General features: G+C 40.2%; 1 protein-coding gene across 1 annotated transcript in view; it reads left to right on the top strand.

Annotated features, from left to right (window-relative positions):
* SLCO5A1 (solute carrier organic anion transporter family member 5A1) overlaps positions 1-19,218 on the top strand; it is a 118,807-nt gene that overhangs the window by 67,521 nt on the left and 32,068 nt on the right. The window lies entirely within an intron of this gene.

The following is a 19,218-nucleotide window of genomic DNA, read 5'->3' as shown; positions in this document are numbered from 1 at the left end:
AGTAAATTGGGTGCTCAGAAATGTGGGAACATGAATTCTCAGATATTGGGATTTTCAGTGTATTATATCATGTAATATCCTGGATGTTTCCTTAGTGATTTCAAAGATGGTCAAATGACTGTATCTACCTAAGGCTCAATTTATTAATAAAGTATATTTAAGCGGTTAAGTGGAGAATTACAAGAGCTTTTGCAATGGCCGGCTCCCACTTTTCTCCTTCACTTCCACATTCAAACCCAGCAAGCTTGGATTATCTGAAAGTTAGCAGACAAAATTATATTATTGTATAGAAAGAGAAGTCGAACTATTTGGGTAATCATTTTGTTCTCTATTTCATTTTGCCCATAAAAATACATACATACTGGGTTGTGGGTCCATGATAGCAAATCTTTTTATAAAGAGTATACTGCTATGGACATTTTAATTGTCACCTATAAATCTGTTTTTTTCTGTTGGTTTTAAATAATATATGTTTTGCTTATATTAAGGTAAAATTTACAGATTATAATTACATTAATTATTAATTAATAATGTAATTAATTAATTACATTATAACTTGGTTGTCAGGAATCCTGAACATCCTATTTGTTTAATTCTTACACTAACCTTTGTTGAGCAACAATTCTTGGACAGGGAAACCACGAGTTGTCTTGGTTGTTAGATCTGAAGCCATGTAACTGTCAAATGTGGCCTCAGTATTTCCCACACTAAGTTTCAATATTAGAGGTGTTACTGGAAAGAAGGTTCATAGTCAAATAAATTAGGGGCTTGCTGAGTTAAACAAAATATTACAGAGTCCTTTGCTGCTGGACTTTTCATAACCCTTAATATACCAATGCGCATTGTGAAACTCCCAAAGGAAAGTTCAAAGTACAGTCTCTCCCAAATTTATTTGACCATGAAATCTGATTTCTTTAAGGCATTCTTTCTCATGAATAGTGTTCTTCAGGACACATATCAGTCCAGCCTGTGTGTCCCTGTTCCAGCCAGGCTAGGGAGGAGATCCTTCTGGATCATCCCATTTCCCTCCAGATGCACCATTTGGACCTCGAGAGTTACCAGGCTGTGGTCCAGTGCTGAGCTGGGTAGGAATTGATGCATATTGAACCCATATTGACTGAGGCCATCTCTTAATTACTGGTTGAGGCAGAGGCTAGATAGACAACTTTCTGTGGACCTGGGGTCTTTGGATGCAGAGTTCCACAGTGAAGTGCTCAAGGCGGTGGTCACTGAGTGTGGCCTCCTTGGTGAAGAGGGTAAACAATTGAATAAAACTAAATCACGGAATTTGTTCATCCCACGTTCCAACATCCGGGTTAAAAAGAAGCAGTATCACACAGTGCCAATGCCATTCTGGTTTTGTCATCAGCAGCTTTTTTTGTTTTTGATCATTGCCAATGCAATTTATACAATGTTTGGTAGTCTTCGGTGTTTTGATAAAAGGCCTTTCATTTCCAGCTCACGTACTTTTTCCTTCCTTTCCAGACAGATAACAAATAATAATAGTCAAGGGATACTCAGACTGATTAAGAGTAGAGGGTGGCCTCTCATATTACGGTAAAATTAAACAGGGATGACACTTCTTTTTAAAACTTACCTCGATTGTTTGAATTTGTATCAGTTGCATCCTTCTTACTCTCTAAGCAGAGATTTGTATTTTTTAAGGACTTATTTAATCTTTTGTATTTAAACCCCGTTCCATGCACGTAAGTGACATGGAGAATTAAGAAGTGTACCTGAAGATGAATTTAAAAATAGTTTAAATTTCTCCTCTGACAAAGTTTTCGAGTTAAAGTTCTTTCTTCATTTAAAGAAATTACCTGACCCTCCGTAGCAGTTTGCTTGTGTTGTGTTATATGGTAGAGATGAAGCTCCGTACATGTATCAAGGATGGGCCTTTGCTCACTCGCCCTCTCTCATAGCCATTGAATACCGACTCCGGGCATGGTGCTGTGCCGTGTGTGTGTGTTGTGTGTGTGTCGTGTGTGTGTTGTGTGTTGCCTGTGTGGTGTGTGTGTATTGTGTGTGTGGTGTGGTGTGTGTGTTTGTGTGTGTTGTGTGTGTGTTTTGTGTGTGTTGAGTGTTGTGTGTGTGTTTGTGTGTGTGTGTATGTAGGCAGGTGGACACGGGGCGGGGCAGATAGAAAGGCTCAAACCTGGACCTTAAGGTGCTTACAGATCTAAGAGGAGAGAGACAGCTTACAAAATTAGTTTAGAAAAAGCTGTTTAAATAAATGAATGGAAGCTGTGCGCTACAGAGATTATTTTGGCCGGCGGCGTGGCGGTGTTGAACTGCGTGTCATGGCGGAAATGGCTTTTAACCAGGCTTTTAAGGAGAAGTAGAATTGGACCGTTTGGAGTCTGGAGGAAAGGTGTTTGCTCTCTGTGCGGGACCAACTTGAACAAAGGCAAAGAGCAGGGAAGGCTGAGGCTTGTTCTGGCTCCAGCCAGCAACCCCAGCCCCAGAAAAGCTTTCCTCGGACAGACATGAGAGGGCTCTAAAGGCAAGCAGGTGGGAGGTGGGCTGGGCGGCGGTGGAGGGATGAATGCTTTCAGGTGTTGCTGGCGGGGGGGGGGGGGGGGGCACCTTCAGCACCACTGGGCTCATCTTGTCATCACATTGGGGGCCCCTGTGCCCTGAGAGGAGGTGGTGACACTCATGAGTGTGTCACTAAAACACCTTCAGCCCACTGGTGTTCGTTCCTGTGCAACAGGATCTGTGGTCACGCTGCACCCTGACTCCCTTAGGGTCACATTTATTGAATGAAATGAAATATTATGAAGTTGATATTTTGGAAAAGCCTGAAGTAGCGGGAAAAGCCCTGCAGGAGGAGTTAGACGGAGCGGTCATGAACCCTGCCCTGCTGGTCACCAACTCTGTGACTTTGGGCAGGTCACTTAACTCCCTGAACTTCAGCTAAAACTGAACTTTATCTGTCTGATGAGGATAATATCTCCCCTCTCTCTGTGTCAGTGTTGTTGTCAGGATCAAATGAAGTAGTAAATAATGATTTGTTCCAGAGCTTACCTAACTTCAATAGGTACAGCAGTATAAACTGAAAAATATAACTGAATCATGTATTCTAGGAAATAAAATTATTTATGATGATGATGACAGCACCTTACATTTGAAGTCCTGCATCTTGAACAGGTCTGAGAATGAAACCTCTGTAATAATAGTGATGGTAATAAAATGACTGATAATATTTGTTGAGTGTTTGCTAAGTAGAAGATGCTAAGTATTTTTATACGTAAAACATCATTTAATCCATGTAACTAATGCCTATGCAGTAGGTATTATTGATTATGCCCATTTTCCAGATGAGGAAACAAAGGTCCAGAGAGGTTTAAATAACTTGCTTGAAGATGTGCAAACAGTAAGAGCCAGGAGGCTGGAGTGTTGTACTCCTTGGAGTATATAAATGTGCATATGTGATTTTTATTGAAATACTATAATAGGCATATTCTATTGTCATAATTTCCAGTCCGTTTCTGTTTTTTTTTTTTTTGTTAACTATTTCTTGAGAAATGATAGTCTAAGATTCTACTTTGCCACTAAACCATGGTCAACAACATTTGTTTTTAGAGCACTGTGGTCTCTCAGCATCACCTTGGCTTTCCTGGGATCCCACCCTTTGTGTGCAGAATTATGAAGAGTTAGCCATTCGTTTGTCTTTACAACGGAAATAGCCTTGGAAAACTCTATTTTGCTTTTCACTGGAGAATAATCAAGATACTGGGTTGACCAAAAAGTTTGTTTGGGTTGAATGAATTTTTGGCCAACCCAATACTTTTTTTCTGTGTCTTGAAAAGATAAGGAGATTAGGTTGGGGTGTGATTTTTAAAAATAGACTGTAATTTTTATTGCTTTCTTATTAACCAAATATTTGCCACCTGTCTTCAACCACTGATTTCGAGTCATTGATGAGAGGCAAGGCGGTGCCCCTGAACTCAAATTGCAGCCTCAGATTTGTTGTGTCTTTAGATGCAAGTGAAGCCTGAACATGCTTTGATTGGTTTCATTCTTCTGAGAGCATTAACAGCTTTTCTAGAGCCGTTCTTCCATGAGATAGTTTTTAAAGTTCATTTTGTACTAATTTTATAAATGTATACAAAGATTTTTTTAACGTTAAAATTTACCTTCTAAATGCAGATAGGCTGTATTAGGTGTGGATGTACTGTAGCATCACTGGCCATTTCCAAGGTCAGGTGATGAGGTTTGGCTCTGCGAGATGTATGAACACCACACTTAAACTCGAGAGAAGAGGAAGGTCCCCTGCAAACGACCATCCTGCAGCAGCTGCTAGAGTCTTCTCCCTTCTGTAATGTTAAACAATCTTGAGATGAACAGTGGCTATTAGGGACTAAGAGAGACAATGCTAGGAGTTTTTGAGCAGAGAGGTATTTATCACACCGAATTACATTAGTTTTTCTTCAATGCCAATTAGAACTTTGGTAGAAGATTGTAGTGGACAGTATGTCAGGATACTCAGATTCTGTTTGTTCATTCACCAATTAATTTAAGACATATTTGAGTGCTTACCGTGTGGCTGGTTCTTAGCCAATGCACTCATGGTGGCGGTTAGGCAGGGTTGAGTTGCTTAAGAAGGCTCAGAGGACCCAAAATGACAACTGCTATACATGGATACTACACAACTACAGCATTAAAGTAAGAAGGGACTGGGACTTCCCTGGTGGTCTAGTGGTTAGGACTCCACGCTTCCACTGCAGGGGTCACGGGTTTGATCCCTCGCCGGGGAACTAAGATCCCACAAGCCCAAAACAAACAAACAAACAAAGTAAGAATGGACTTTACATCCACAGGCCATCTCTGAAGGGTGCGGCAGGACCCACTTTCTCTCTTATCTCAGGCACCAGTGACATGTGTAGGGAACACCCAGGAAGCAGAGTCCACATGGAGTCTCAGCTGGAGCTTTTTATATTTTAAAATACTCCTTATATTTTTATTTCTTCTATATTTCGCTGGTCACATAGGTTCTTGCTCTGTACAGTCTCAACAGTAGAACTCTCCAGGGGGTCTTAGCACCGTCACGTACAGAACCATCCTGCTCACTGTCATCAGTAAAGGATGCTGGGGGCTTCCCTGGTGGCTCAGTGGTTAAGAATCTGCCTGCCAATGCAGGGGACACGGGGTTCGAGCCCTGGTCCAGGAAGACCCCCCATGCTGCGGAGCAACTAAGCCCATGCACCACAACTACTGAGCCCATGTGCCACAACTACTGAAGCCCGTGTGCCTAGAGCCCGTGCTCCACAACGAGAAGCCACCGCAATGGAAGCCCACACACCACAATGAAGAGTAGCCCCCGCTCACCACAGCTAGAGAAAGCCCATGCAAAGAAACGAAGACCCAACGCAGCCAAAAATAAATTAATTAAAATAAAATAAATGATGCTGATGAGCTGGGACAAACCATCCCCAAACTCCCTGGATCCATGGTTACAAAGTGACAATATTTATGCGTTTCACAGCTTGACCTGCACACACACTCTCTTAATTCCGTAGGACGGCTCAGGCCTTCTGCGTTACCTCTCAGAGCTCCCCGAGGGCTACAGTGGTACCTAAGGTGGAGAGTGTCTTTGCCCTCATGCCGCTAATCCATTGTTTGGTTTTAGGCTTATCACTTTTTCTCTCCAGGTCTGTTTTCTAGTCTAGAAAACAATAATTTGGACTAGAATGAACTCTATGACTTCTGCCTGCTTGAAAAATCTTAGATTAAATAATTTTCCCAAGGCCACAAGTACCAAATAAACTTATTCTTACATCTCCCTGTAGAGTTACATGATTTTCTTACAAGGGAAATAGTTAATGAGCACTGCGGTATTTTTTCTAATGGTGCATCTAATGGTGCATCACCACAGACTTTGACCATGTCCAGCATGCATGTGATCTCTTTTTCTTTTAGATGCGAAGTGTGATGTAGTTCGTGGATTTCTCTTTGAATCCCAGCTCTGTCACTTAACTAAATGCATGGTTTTAGCCAAGTCCCTTAACCACTCTCTCAGTTTCTCATTTGTAAAATGTGAATGATCGTCTCCCAGGGCAACTGACAAAAGTTAAATGAGGTACCTTAAAACATTTGGTATATAGTCATAGGTGCTCAATATAAATTGGTTTCCCCCGTTTCATGTTGTAAGACTGTGTTAAATTTAAATCCCCATTAAAGAGTTTTGTTAGTTTTTCTGATTTCAAACATTGTATTGGTCTAACTTAGAGTGGTATTCGAAGGCATTTTGCTAAATCTCACCTGTTAAGAGAAGTAATACATTCAAATGAAATTGTAAGGAGTGACTATTTTAGTCCCGATCATAGGAGTAAAGTGGCAGAAATCTTCTAGGGCAGCAGATAGGCAGGAGGTGTTGGGAAGGAAACTTCACGACATAGTGTATCATCAATCAATCTCTCTCTGTCTCTGTCTCTGTCTCCCAATCTCTCTCTCTCTTTGAATTGCTCTAAGTCAGTTTCCCAGATGACCAGCCTCCTGTTGGGCCAGTTCTCCAAACCATTATTTCTTTTGTGACTCTTTCTCTTTATTTACCAGTTATCAGAGTAAAAAATTTTGTTCTAGCAAATTGGTAGAGTGACTAGTAAATTTTAAAAAATATGATGAACACATGGCTTTTTATATGTTTGATGTACTTTCATCTACTGCAATCATTATTCTTTTTGATGCTCCAGTTGTTCAGTCTTTGGCCACCGGGAGCCCCTTCAAGCTAGCATCTGTAACATTTGGAATGACCTCAGCAGTTTTTATGGTCTCCCGCCCTAGACCTGGGATCAGTCACACTTCTCCAAGGAGTCTTGGTTCCTTTTAGAGGAAAGTGATCCTTGGAGATCACCATCTGGGCACTGGGTGTGCTCGTTGCTACAAGACTGTCATTGTTTCTAGGCCTTTTTGTTTTTAATAAAAAGAGGAAAACAAATCATGAAGTTATATTGATATTTCCACTTCAAATGTAAGATTACAGGTTATTACTTAACTTCTTTGATATTGTATCTCTTTACTCTAATACTGAAAACCTTTCTTCCTAATAACGTTTACATAATTACTGTATCCAAGTGTGTGTGTATGTGTAATGGTTTCAAACCAACTATCAGTGTTATTACTAACTATGAAATATGAAATGCAGTTTTAGACATCTTTGTGGTTCTTTCTGTCCATAGGCTACCTCTTAGGGATTTGCAAAATACTGTGACCTAGTTATTTGAAATAATTCTTCTCTGTTTGGTTACGCCCACAACCCAATATGCTGTGGAGATTTATTTGCTTTAATTTGTTTTCAGTTTTTAGGGATTACTTTATTTTTCTATGTTTAAGTTAAATTTGTGTTTTTTTAATTATGTAAGACATTTATATGATTTGAAAGTCAAAACCATGAAACAGACGACATTCAGAGAAGCCTTGCTTTCATCCTGGTTTGCTCCAATTCTCTCTTCCTCTACAGGTAGCATTTTCTTTGTTCCTCCCTCTTTTGTTTCTGTTTGAATATGTAAGTAACTATGAGGATTATGTATGCAATAAATAAATATGCATCAGTATTTTATATTAGTATTTCCCCTTCTCTTACCCCAAAGTTGGCATACTCTACGCTCTGTCCCACACTGTAGCAGCATCAGAGGCCTTGCTCATGTCTTTCACAGGCACACAGTTCTCTCAGTTTGCCTTTATCCTGGCAAAGAACCTCATTCCAGCCAGGCGAGGGAGACTGAGAGCTCATGACTATATTTGTCATATAAAACTCAGTCCTTACCCCCTACCCCTGCCAAGGTTTAGCAGATTGTTACAAAGATCAACAGAGAGAATCTTTCTGAAAAACTTTGAAAAATCTGGATAGCTTTTGGGAATCTAAATAAACTTGGAGTCTTTCCTTCAGTATGGGCCTGTGCTGTGATGGTAGAAGCCTGGGACCTTTGTTAGATCCCACTCTTAGCTGGGCACAGGGATAGAGAGGGGCTGTCTGTGCATCATTTTCAGTCCTCCCCACAGTACTGCAGTGGAGGCCCTACTCTCTCCAGCATAGAGTAGCTAAAACCAAGGTGTACAGAGCAATTTTTGTAAGCTATACACCGAAGCAGCCCATTAATACAGGTCCACAATGTATAGATTGAGCTGGTCCACAGAGAGGCTGCTTATAGTTTAGAATTTTTCTTGCACTAATTCTTTCCCCTCCAACTTTTAATGTATTGGGTAAGACATATAGTATAGGTTTGCAGGGAGGCAGATCTTGTTGAAATTCCTGCTCTTTCCCTTCATGCATCCGTCCTTTGGCCATCCATGCACAAATATTTATAAAGCTTCCTCTATGGGCCGGGCACTGTGCCAGGTGCTGGAAAAACCACGATGAGAACACAGAGGGATCCCATCCTCAAGGACCTTACAGTATAGTGACCCCAGTGGGTTGCCCGTGTCCTTGGACAAGTTCCTTAACTTTTAGGAAAGAGGTTGTGATGATTAAATGAGGGGATGTAGATGGTATGCTTAGCACAGCGCCCGGAAAGTAGCTTCTAGTAATTACTGCAGTGCTCACTTTACGAGATACTCTCATGAAAATGAATCTAAGGCAAAGGAATGAAGCTAGGACTTAGGATATGTGGAAACATTCATTGGAAAGATTACCTGGGAGAAATTGATTCGAAGAGTAAGAAGAGAGAAAAGGGGCTAAAGGTAGTGGGAAAAATGAAAGAGAAGACAAGAGGCCTGATACCGACATGAAGGCTGAAGGATTATTTCATCTGAACCGATGGAGGCTTGGAGAGGTAATATAAATGTTAACAGTGCAATTGCTTTAAGAGGGAAACACGCTGTATGTGAGACTGATTTCAGTCGAATCAGTGTTGAGCTAGGGATAAATCTTTATATCTCTGATTTATTTATTCTCCTTTATTTTTCAACCTCAAATAAGTCTATTTTTCGCTACTCTTAGGAGGGAGAAATACATTTTAAGTGTTTTAATTTTCATGTTTGAGCACAGTGCAGATCTCTCCGTTAGATGAAATGTTTTCGTTTCACCTATCTTTGATGATTAATAGCAGAGTCCTTACGTCTGGGGTTTCTTTTCCGTGTGCCCGCGCACAAGTGCACGCACGCGTGCGCAAACACACACACATATAAAGACAAACATCACTTATGAGGGATTTTCTGGGCTGAGAGGACATTCAGATCAGTTTTCTCCAGATTTCTACATCTACGTTCATCGCCCCCTGATGATCAGTGAGGTTCAGAATGGCCCAGAGCTTCCTTAAGAGCTTTAGTTATCAAAAAATACTATATTCTGTTCACAGAGCAGGATTCATTTTTGTATAAAAGTTGAACTGAGAAAGATTAGGGAGCTTTTCTAAAGGACTGAAAACCCAGGGGAAAGAATGAAGTGTCAGGAGCAAATGTAAAAGCATTTCCGCTAACAAGTGCGTCACGTCCTTGGTTAAATCACATCCAAGATACACCCAGTGGATCTGATGAATGACTGAAGGTAAACATTAACCTCTCTGGCCCTTAATCTCATCTTGGGAACGAGGGATCGAATTAGACAAGCTTTCACCAAAGCTCAACTAACAGACCTCACACTGTCTCCCCTACCCCACCCCCAACCTCACAAAATCCTCTGATTTTTGTGAGCAACTTCTTTTTCTAGGCATTCAAGTTAGTTAGTGTCTTACCATCTTACTCTGGATACATGTAATACCTTTCCCTGGCACTTTAAATTTCTTTTACAGACATATTGATTTTTTTTCTCCTTTGGTGCGTGTGATGGAACTGAGGTTGAACTGCCACACTTTTTGCTCTTTTTGGAGGGACTATCAAAGAGTAAGGTAGCTTGATGATTCAGTCTCTCCTTTTAAGAACTCAGGAACTTTTTATTGAGCGTGGTCCTGTTTTAGCAGGTTCCTACCCTACTAAAGTGAGGTGATCCCTATCTGCTTTGTAGTGACTCAACATCTTATAAGAGAAAGGTGATGAATTTTGGAGTCATCAGGTCTGGGTTCAACCTCTGCCCATTTATTTGCCTCCTTGGGTGAGTTAACTAATTTCTCTGGTCTCAGTCTTACTAGTTGTGAAATGGTGTGATCATAGCCATTTTACAGGGCTGTTGAAGTTTTAAAAAGTTTAAAAATGACTTATTAAGTGTAAAGAGCAACACAAGTATTAATTATTAATGAGAATGACCCTGGCTTTCATCTCTATTTTTGAAATATTCCATTCTCCGTAATAGGACAGGAGAACCAGGATTATTATTGAAAGAGATGAGGAAGAGAGGAAAGTATGGGCTGGAGTATAATATTGTCCATTTTGTTGATCGGTAAATAAAGGTATAGGCACTAACTGAAGGATTCATGGCCTCACAGGTAGTGGCAAACTGGGGCTGGAGACAAACTGTTCTGACTCCCAGCTCATGTCACCATTTCTCATTTCCTCAGAGATGCTGTTAACTCGTAGAAATCATGTCCAGACCTAATGAATATCTTGGCTCTCAAGTATGGCCACGATATAGTTATACCACACAGGCAGGAAATACCTTACTCTTTTCAACTAAATAATGAAACATGTGCTTAGATATTATTAGAAGTTGAAGTGATGTCCTCTTGTAACCTGAGCCATCTCATGATGGACCACAGAAAATTTGCTTTGCTCTCAGGTTCAACTTCTCATTGTGGCATCTTTCCATTGGCTAGAAGGTAGAACATGGGGTTATTTGCATTTGTTACTGTTCGACTGATCAGATTTCAGGCTAACGGTTAATTTTTTTTCAAGTCATCGTATTGAGAGAGTTCCCTGGCAGTTCAGTGGTTAGGACCAGGCCCTTTCACTGCCGTGGGCCCGGGTTCAATCCCTGGTCCAGGGAACTAAGACCCCGTAAGCCGCATGGCGTGGTCAAAAAAAAAAGTCATCGTATTGAAATTTTTCTTATGTTTCTATTTGCAATAAAGATGAAAATAATTTCTGTTGGTTTTTTGATTAAAGCAGATATTTAAAAACATTATAGGTGCATACTTCTCTTACCTGTGCAGGGACTGATTTGTGTATAATTGTTTTGTATAGAATAGTTCAATATTATTTTGCCATATCTTCCTTAAATTTGTTTGAAATATATTCTATGTAAATACCAAACCCTTTTGGAAATGCAGTTGAACTTGGTGGAATCATTCAGACCTGGAGTAGCTGTGTAATTGTCCGTATCCTTTGATAAGATTTTCCCATAGCACGTCTGTATTTGTGACATTACAAGTTTTTTGTTATTGTTCTTATTTCAGCCTTGTTCTCAGAGATAGTTATTCATGTAATCAATAGGTTGATAGTTGTAGTTGCAAGATATATATATAGTATATCTATCATCAAGCTGTCAATTTATACTTAACTTTTATTTATTTGAACAGAGTCATTGGCGTTAACTTTGCTGGGCAAAGCATTCTACACATTAATTGAAGAGTTTTAGGGAGCATGTTTAAGATAATTAAGGAAACAAACTTACAGTTGCCTCAAGTATTGCAAAAGCATCAGGTGCATTTTTAGAGCTGACAGTTAATAGTAGATAAGTCTTTATTTGTTTTCAGATCAGAGTCCCAAGAGTCTCATCATAAGGTGTCAGTAGAAATTTTGTGTGAATATAAAATATCTGCCCGGTAGAATTTTGCCCAATGGTATGTGCTCCCAGCCCGTCTTAGGGTCCTAACCTTCGAGAAAGAAGGGTCATCATCAGGGGATAGGTAGTCATCTCTGGAGTAAACTCCCAAATTCTGTGGTTCTATGATAACAGACAAATAAAAACAATTAATTTCATATTATGTGGGAATAACTGTGAAAATGTTAGTAAACTCTAAAACAGGGGTCCCCAACCCCCAGGCCACGGACCGGTACCAGTCTGTGACCTGTTAGGAACCGGGCCGTACGGTAGGAGGTGAGCCGCGGGCGAGCCAGCGTAGTTTCATCTGTATTTACAGCCGCTCCCCATCACTTGCATTACCGCCTGAGCTCCGCCTCCTGTCAGCATTATGGTGAGTTGTACGATTATTTCATTATATGTTACAATGTAATAATAATAGAAATAAAGTGCACAATGAATGTAATGCACTTGAATTGTCCTGAAAACATCCCCCCACCACCCCTCATCTGTGGAAAAATTATCTTCCACGAAACTGGTCCCTGGTGCCAGAAAGGTTGGGGACCGCTGCTGTAAAACACATGCTAGTAAATACTAGTAAATACTAAAACACAGCATTCTTTCCTGCTCTAACAGGCTGAAACTTGAGTCACACCTGTTCAATTGCCTTCTTTTTTTTTGTTCTGTCCACTTCCCCGTCTTTAATGGTTGCTTTCAGTTCCAACCCAGTTGTGTGAGATGTCAGCTACTCCTCTCCAGCTTTGAGTAAAAAAACACTGCATTTGGCATGTGCCTTGCATATCCTTCATTTTGGTGAAAAGAAAAATGTGAAAAGATACAGGGCTACTACCTTTGAACTTGGTGGAGCGCCCCCTAGTGTAATATCTGGGCTTGAAAGTGAGCCAGTGACCATGATACTGGGAGAGGAGCCAGTGGCTATTAGTTGGGAGGTACATTGCATTGATTGTTGCTACACTGTATTTTTTTTCATTTGCTGGTTCACTTGTATCATTTGGGGTGAAATTTAAAATATTTATTGCATTTTCTTATTCTTTTAGCTTTTGAAGATCTATTGTTGCTTTCCAAAGAGAAGTTTTATTTGAAAATGTGTGATTTTATTCTTCAACACTAAGAGTAGATAAGGTCTGAACAATGAGGGAAAGAGACTATTTTGCTGAGAGATTTCGAGACGCATCGGTTGATGGGGCTTGTTATTGCATTAGGAAGGCACACAAGAACCATGTCATCTGTTTCTTTTCTATTGCTTTCAACCCAATGGCTACTTTTATAAAGTGATTAATTAATGGATTTCTGAAACCTAAGTTCTCGTAAACAGTAGGTTTGGTGTTCTCCAAAGGTACTCAGACCATTAGATTACTAGATTATGTTTCCATTCATAAAACTTATTTTGTGGATTTCATTACCTGTGGAATTACGCATGTCATTTGAAACAAAACATCTTTATTTAAAAAGTGCAGTATGTATAGCAGAGTGGTTAAGATTTCCATCTCAACTGTCCCTGCTTTGTCCAGAGTTCTTAGTTTTTCTGACTTAAGCTATCTCATTCAGCAAGCAAGTTAGTTTAATTTTTGAATTTTCTTCTAGTTGTAAAATGTCCTGACCTTTAATAATCTTGGCTCTCAGTAAACTTATTTTAATGGATAGATGAAAACAGTGTGTAATTGGGGGATCATTTATTTTCTATGCACGCTGTACTTCCTTTCCTCCAAGTTTTTGCTCAGATGGTCCCTTGTCAATGAGACCCTACCCAGTATACCCCATTTAAAAATGCGACTCCTCTCTCAGAACTCCTGATTTTCCTTGCTAGGCTGAACAATTTTCCCTGTGGTGCTTTTCTACCTTCTAACATTCAGTACAGTTTGCTTAGTTATTGGTTTATTGTTTATTGTCCCTTTTCCCCACAGTAGATTGTAAACTCAGTGAGGGCAGGGTTTTTTTGTCAGCTTTATTCACTAAGTACCTTCAGAGTCTGGAACAGAGCCAAGACATAGTAGATACTCAGTAAATGTTTTTTGTTAAATTAAATATATGTTTTAAAAATTATATATTTTTATGAGCTTTCTGAAAGTTATACCTAACATATTTATAAATAACACAAAAATGAATTTTAGCTCGACTACTATTTAAATGATTGGAGATTTAAAAACAATGCAATAAAGGGCATCTACAAAAAATCCACATCATACTTAGTGATGAAAGACTGGATGCTTTCCTCTTAAGATCAGGAACAAGACAAGGATGTCTGCTCTCGGCACTTCTATTCATCATTGCACGGGAGATTCTAGCCAGGAAAGTAGGCCAGGAGAATGAAATAAAAGACATCCAGATTGGAAAGAAAGATGTAAAACTATCTCTATTCATAGATTATGCATCCTTGTATAAAGAAAATCCTAAGGAGTGCACTAAAAAATTATTAGAACTCGTAAATGAGTTTAGTGAGATTGCAAGATACAAGATTAATACAGAAATACCTTGGAGATATTGTGGGTTAGGTTCTGCAATTAAGTAAATATTGCAATAAAGCAAGCCACACAATTTTTTTTGTTTCTCAGTGCATATAAAAGGTATGTTTACTGGAGTCTATTAAGTGTACAATAGGATTAAGTCTAAAAAACAATGTACATACCTTAATTAAAAATATTTTATTGCTCAAAAATGCTAACCATCATCTGAGCTTTCAGCGAGTCATAATCTTTTTGCTGGGGGAGGGCTTGAAATGTTGCAAGAATTACCAAAACGTGATACAGAGAGACAGAAAGTGAGCAAATACTGTTGGAAAAATGGCACTGGTAAACTTACTTGACTCAGGATTGCCACAAACCTTCAATTTGTAAAAAATGCAGTATTTGCAAAGTGCAATAAAACAAGGTATGCCTGTACGCAAACATCAACCGTGTTTCTATACACTGACAATGAACAAAAAAGAAATTAAGGCAACAGTTGCGTTTACACCAGCATGAAAGAATGAAATACTTAGAAATAGATTTAACAAAAGAAGTGCAAAACTTATATTCTGAAACCCACAAAATATTGTTTAAAAATTAAAGAAGACCTAAATAAATAGAAAGACATCTCATGTTCTTGAATTGGAACAAAGTGTTACTAAGATGGCCCACTCACCAGATAGGTTCAACAAATCCCTGTCAAAATTCCAGCTGGCTTCTTTGAAGAAATTGACAAGCTGATCCTAAAATTCATTTAGAAATGCAAGTGACCTAGAATAACCAAAACAATCCTGCCAAAGAACAAAGTTGGTGCACCTAGACTTCTTGATTTCAAGACTTAATAAAAAGCAACAGTAATGAAGACAGTATGGTACCTACTTAAAGTAGACATAAACATCAATGGAAAAGAATTGAGAGTCCATAAATAAACCCATACATATATAGTCAACCAATTTTCAACAAGGATGTCAAGACCATTCAATGAGGAGAGAAGAATCTTTTCAAAAAATGGTACTGGGGTAACTGGATAGCCACATGCAAAAGAATGTAGTTGGACCTCTACCTCACACCATGTATATAAAAATGAACTCAAAATGGAGTAAAGATCTTAATGTAAGACCTAAAATTATAACACTCTTAGAAGTAAACAAGCCTAAATCTTTGTGACCTTGAATTAGATAATGCAACCAGAGAAAAAATAGATAAATTGGATCTTATCAAAAGTAAAAACTTTTATACATCAAAGGACACCACCAAAAAAGTTAAAAAACAACCCACAGGATGGGAGAAGATATTTGCAAAACACATATCTGATAAGGGACTTGTATCCCTTATATAGAATTTATATTCTACATGAGGAATTCTTTTTTTGGAATGTTTATAGCTGCTTTATTCACAATAGCCCCAAACTGAAGACAATCCATATGTCCATCAACTGGTGAGTGGACAAACAAATTGTGGTATATCCATACTAATTCAGCAGTAAAAATGAATGTTAATATTAATATATGCAAAAGTATGGATGAATCTCAAAAACATTATGCTAAGAGGTCAAACAAAAAAGACTATATATCATATACCATTTATATAAAATTCCACAAAAGGCAAAACTAAAGTGACAGAAAGTAGATCAGTAGTTGCCAGAGGTTAAGGGTCAAGAGATGGGACCAGTTGCAGAGGAGAATGAGGGAACATTTTAGGGTGTTGGATGTTACACAGTTGTATACCTAAAACAAGTGAATTTTATTGCATGTAAATTATGCATCCAAACAGTTAGTATTAAGAAGTCAAAGGAGTTAAGTAAAACTCCTATAATGTTAACTGGAATTAGTAACATTAATATAAATTCACGATTTGAAAATATTCATATTTCTCCACTCTGTTCCCCCCTTTCTCTTGGAGCCACCCCTGAATGGGGTGTAGTGTAAAGGTCCATTTTCAACTTGCACAAATACATTGAGTCTACCCGTCTATGGACCAGGCCTGGGGTTTTCTCCTTCCCATCAGCTGCTTGTTGCAAACCTCTGCAGAAGCTGTAGGTGAAGCTGATGGAGAGGCCTCAATGCAACAGAGGTAGGAGACATGGAATTTGGGTCCTATCTGTACCTTACATGAAGAATTCTTAAAATTCAAGAATAGGGCTTCCCTGGTGGCTCAGTGGTTGAGAGTCCGCCTGCAATGCAGAGGACTCGGGTTCGTGCCCCAGTCCGGGAGGATCCCACATGCCGCGGAGAGGCTGGGCCCGTGAGCCATGGCTGCTGAGCCTGCGCATCCGGGGCAAAAAAAAAAAAAAAAAAAAGAATAAAAAGAAAAATAACCCAATTTAAAAAATGGGCAAAGGATCTGAATTGGTATTTCTCCAAAGAAGGTGTACAAGTGGCCACATGAACAGATGCTCAGTCTTACTAGTTATCAGGGAAATACAAATCGAAATCATAATGAGATACCACTTTACACCCGCTTGGATGTCTGTAATCAAATATTATTTGTGGAAATAACAAATGCTGGTGAAGATGTGGAGCAATGGGAACCTCACACACTGGCAGTAGGAACGTCAAATGATGCAGCTGTATTGGAAAGCAGTTTGGCATTTCCTCAAGCGTAGAATTACTATATGATCCAGAAATTCCATCTCTAGGCATATGTCCACATAAAAACTTGTACATGAATGTTCATAGCAACATTATTCTAATAGCCCAGAATAGAAACAACTCAAATGTCCATCAACTGATGAATGGATAAGTCAGATGTAGTCTGTTAGTACAATGGATTATTGTTTGGCCATAGATAGGAATGAAGTACTGACACGTGCCACAGCGTGGATGAGTGTTGAAAACATTATGCTAAGTGATAGAAGCCAGATAGATATTTTACGACTCCATTTATCTGAAACATCTAGAATAGGCAAATCTGTAGAGACTGAAAGTAAATTAATGTTTGTCTAGGGCTGAGGAAGGGGCATAGGAAGAAATGAGCTTGATAGCTAATGGGTACAGGGTTTCTTTCTAGGGTCATGAAAATATTCTGAAACTGATTGTGATAATGGTTGCATATCTCTGTGAATATACTAAAAAACATTGAATGGTACACTTATTCAAGTAGGTGAATTGTATGGTATGTGACTTATAGCTCAACGAAGCTGTCAATAAAAAAAAGGAAGAAAGAATAAACAGAGCATTTAGTGAGCTGACGATCTTTATTAAATGGCCGCTCTGGTCCTCCTTATTCATTTGGCAGAATTAACGTGGTTTTTTTTTTTTTTTTTTTTTTTTTTGGTACGCGGCCCTCTCACTGCTGTGGCCTCTCCCGTTGCGGAGCACAGGCTCCGGACGCGCAGGCCCAGCGGCCATGGCTCACGGGCCCAGCCGCTCCGCGGCATGTGGGATCTTCCCGGACTGGGGCACGAACCCGCGTCCCCTGCATCGGCAGGCGGACTCTCAACCACTGCGCCACCAGGGAAGCCCTAACATGGTTTTTAATGAGCCAAGTTTTCGCTTGGCCATAGTGGGGCAAAAGCACTCTAACAAGTATGGTTAGGTGTGTAGAAGTTTGTCTCAACATTTTTTTTAGATAAATAGAGTTTGAAAAATCTGCTTGGATGTCCCTGGTGGCGCAGAGGTTAAGAATCTGCCTGCCAATGCAGGGGACAAGGGTTCGATCCCTGGTCCAGGAAGATCCCACATGCCGTGGAGCAGCTAAGCCCGCGCGCCACAACTACTGAGCCCGCGTGCTACAACTACCGAGCCTGCACTCTAGAGCCCGTGCTCCGCAACAAGAGAAGCCACCGCAATGAGAAGCCTGCGCACCACAACCAAGAGTAGTCCCCGCACGCCGCACCTAGAGAAAGCCCGTGTGCAGCAACGAAGACCCAACTCAGCTAAGAAGAAAAAAAAGAAAGAAAAATCTGCTTACTTCTCCCAGGGGAAGGATAGCTTTGCCAGATTTTGTAGCTCAGCTATTCTTGGGCATAATGACCATCAACTCTCTCGATGGGAAGGCTCAAGAGCTGCTGGATTTGGACAACAATGGAAAGGCGAGACGTTGAAAAGTGCTGAGGGAAAATGGATCTCCCCCATAGGGCCTCCAAAGAGGGTTTTGTCTTTGGCACTGGCCCACATCTGTAGGCTTTGCTTCTCTGAACGGAAACTGAGTCTAGTAACTTAACACTAAGGCCTTCCTTTGAGGCTTCTTTTGATAACTGCAAAGGTTAATAAGACCCTGCTCGTCTTCTGTAAAATTGCCTCTACAAAATCCGCCCCCTTCTCTTGCAATAATTTGTTTAAAGCTTTTGCTGTTTCACCTTAAGTTTCCCAGAGCCAGTGAAAAACAGAAGTAAACACTTTGATATTTTGCATTTCATCATTTCAAGTTAGTTTTGCCCTTTGTGGTTTTATTGCCTGGATACAGAAAACTCTTTTAGGTTTTTAAGCCATACAGGATGAAATATTCACTTGATTTGATTTTTGAATCCCTTTCACGACCCAGCTTGGCATTTGATTTTATGTATTATTTCAGCCAGAGCTTTGCACAACCCTGAAATGAAAAGTGGGCTTGTTTTCTCTGTTGAATGTACCTTTTTATTACCTTTCCCTCAGTGCTCCGAAGACCTTGAATCCCTGAGACTGGGGTTCTCATATTTCTCTCGTGCTGCACGGCATTTCCCTGTGTTGGCAGAGCTGCAGAGAGTGTTACTGTGGTTGAATGAGACCCATTTACCCTGGTGGAGGTTCAGTGTGAGCTTGATTTTGATATCTCCAGGCTGAAGTGATGGAGGCTAGGTTTTCAGAGGTGTGTAATTCCTTGGAAAGCCTTTATTAATCATTTCAGCAAGGTCACGCAAGATGTTTCAGAGCAGGCTCTGTTGCTGAGCTGCAGGGGGGTCCCATCTGAGCCCCACTGTGTTCATCACGGGGTTCCTTAACAGAGGAAGCTGTGGCCGGAGAGGTCTGCTTCTGGCGCTGTGTCCTCTGACTGAAGTGGTAGAGGCAGACAGGCTGTCTGCAGCAACCCTGTGCGAGGCTGGCCACACTGACAGCCTATCTGCCTCAGGAGAATTGCTAAAAGAACCCTGATATTGGGACCTCCCTGACAGTCCAGTGGTTAAGACAGCATGCTTCCACTGCAGGGGGCGTGGGTTCG

The sequence above is a fragment of the Phocoena sinus genome, chromosome 17 (genome assembly GCF_008692025.1).
Source record: "Phocoena sinus isolate mPhoSin1 chromosome 17, mPhoSin1.pri, whole genome shotgun sequence".
NCBI classification, from domain to species: domain Eukaryota; kingdom Metazoa; phylum Chordata; class Mammalia; order Artiodactyla; family Phocoenidae; genus Phocoena; species Phocoena sinus.
The sequence above is the reverse complement of the archived record's forward strand: the minus strand, read 5'-3'. Positions and strand labels throughout refer to the sequence as shown.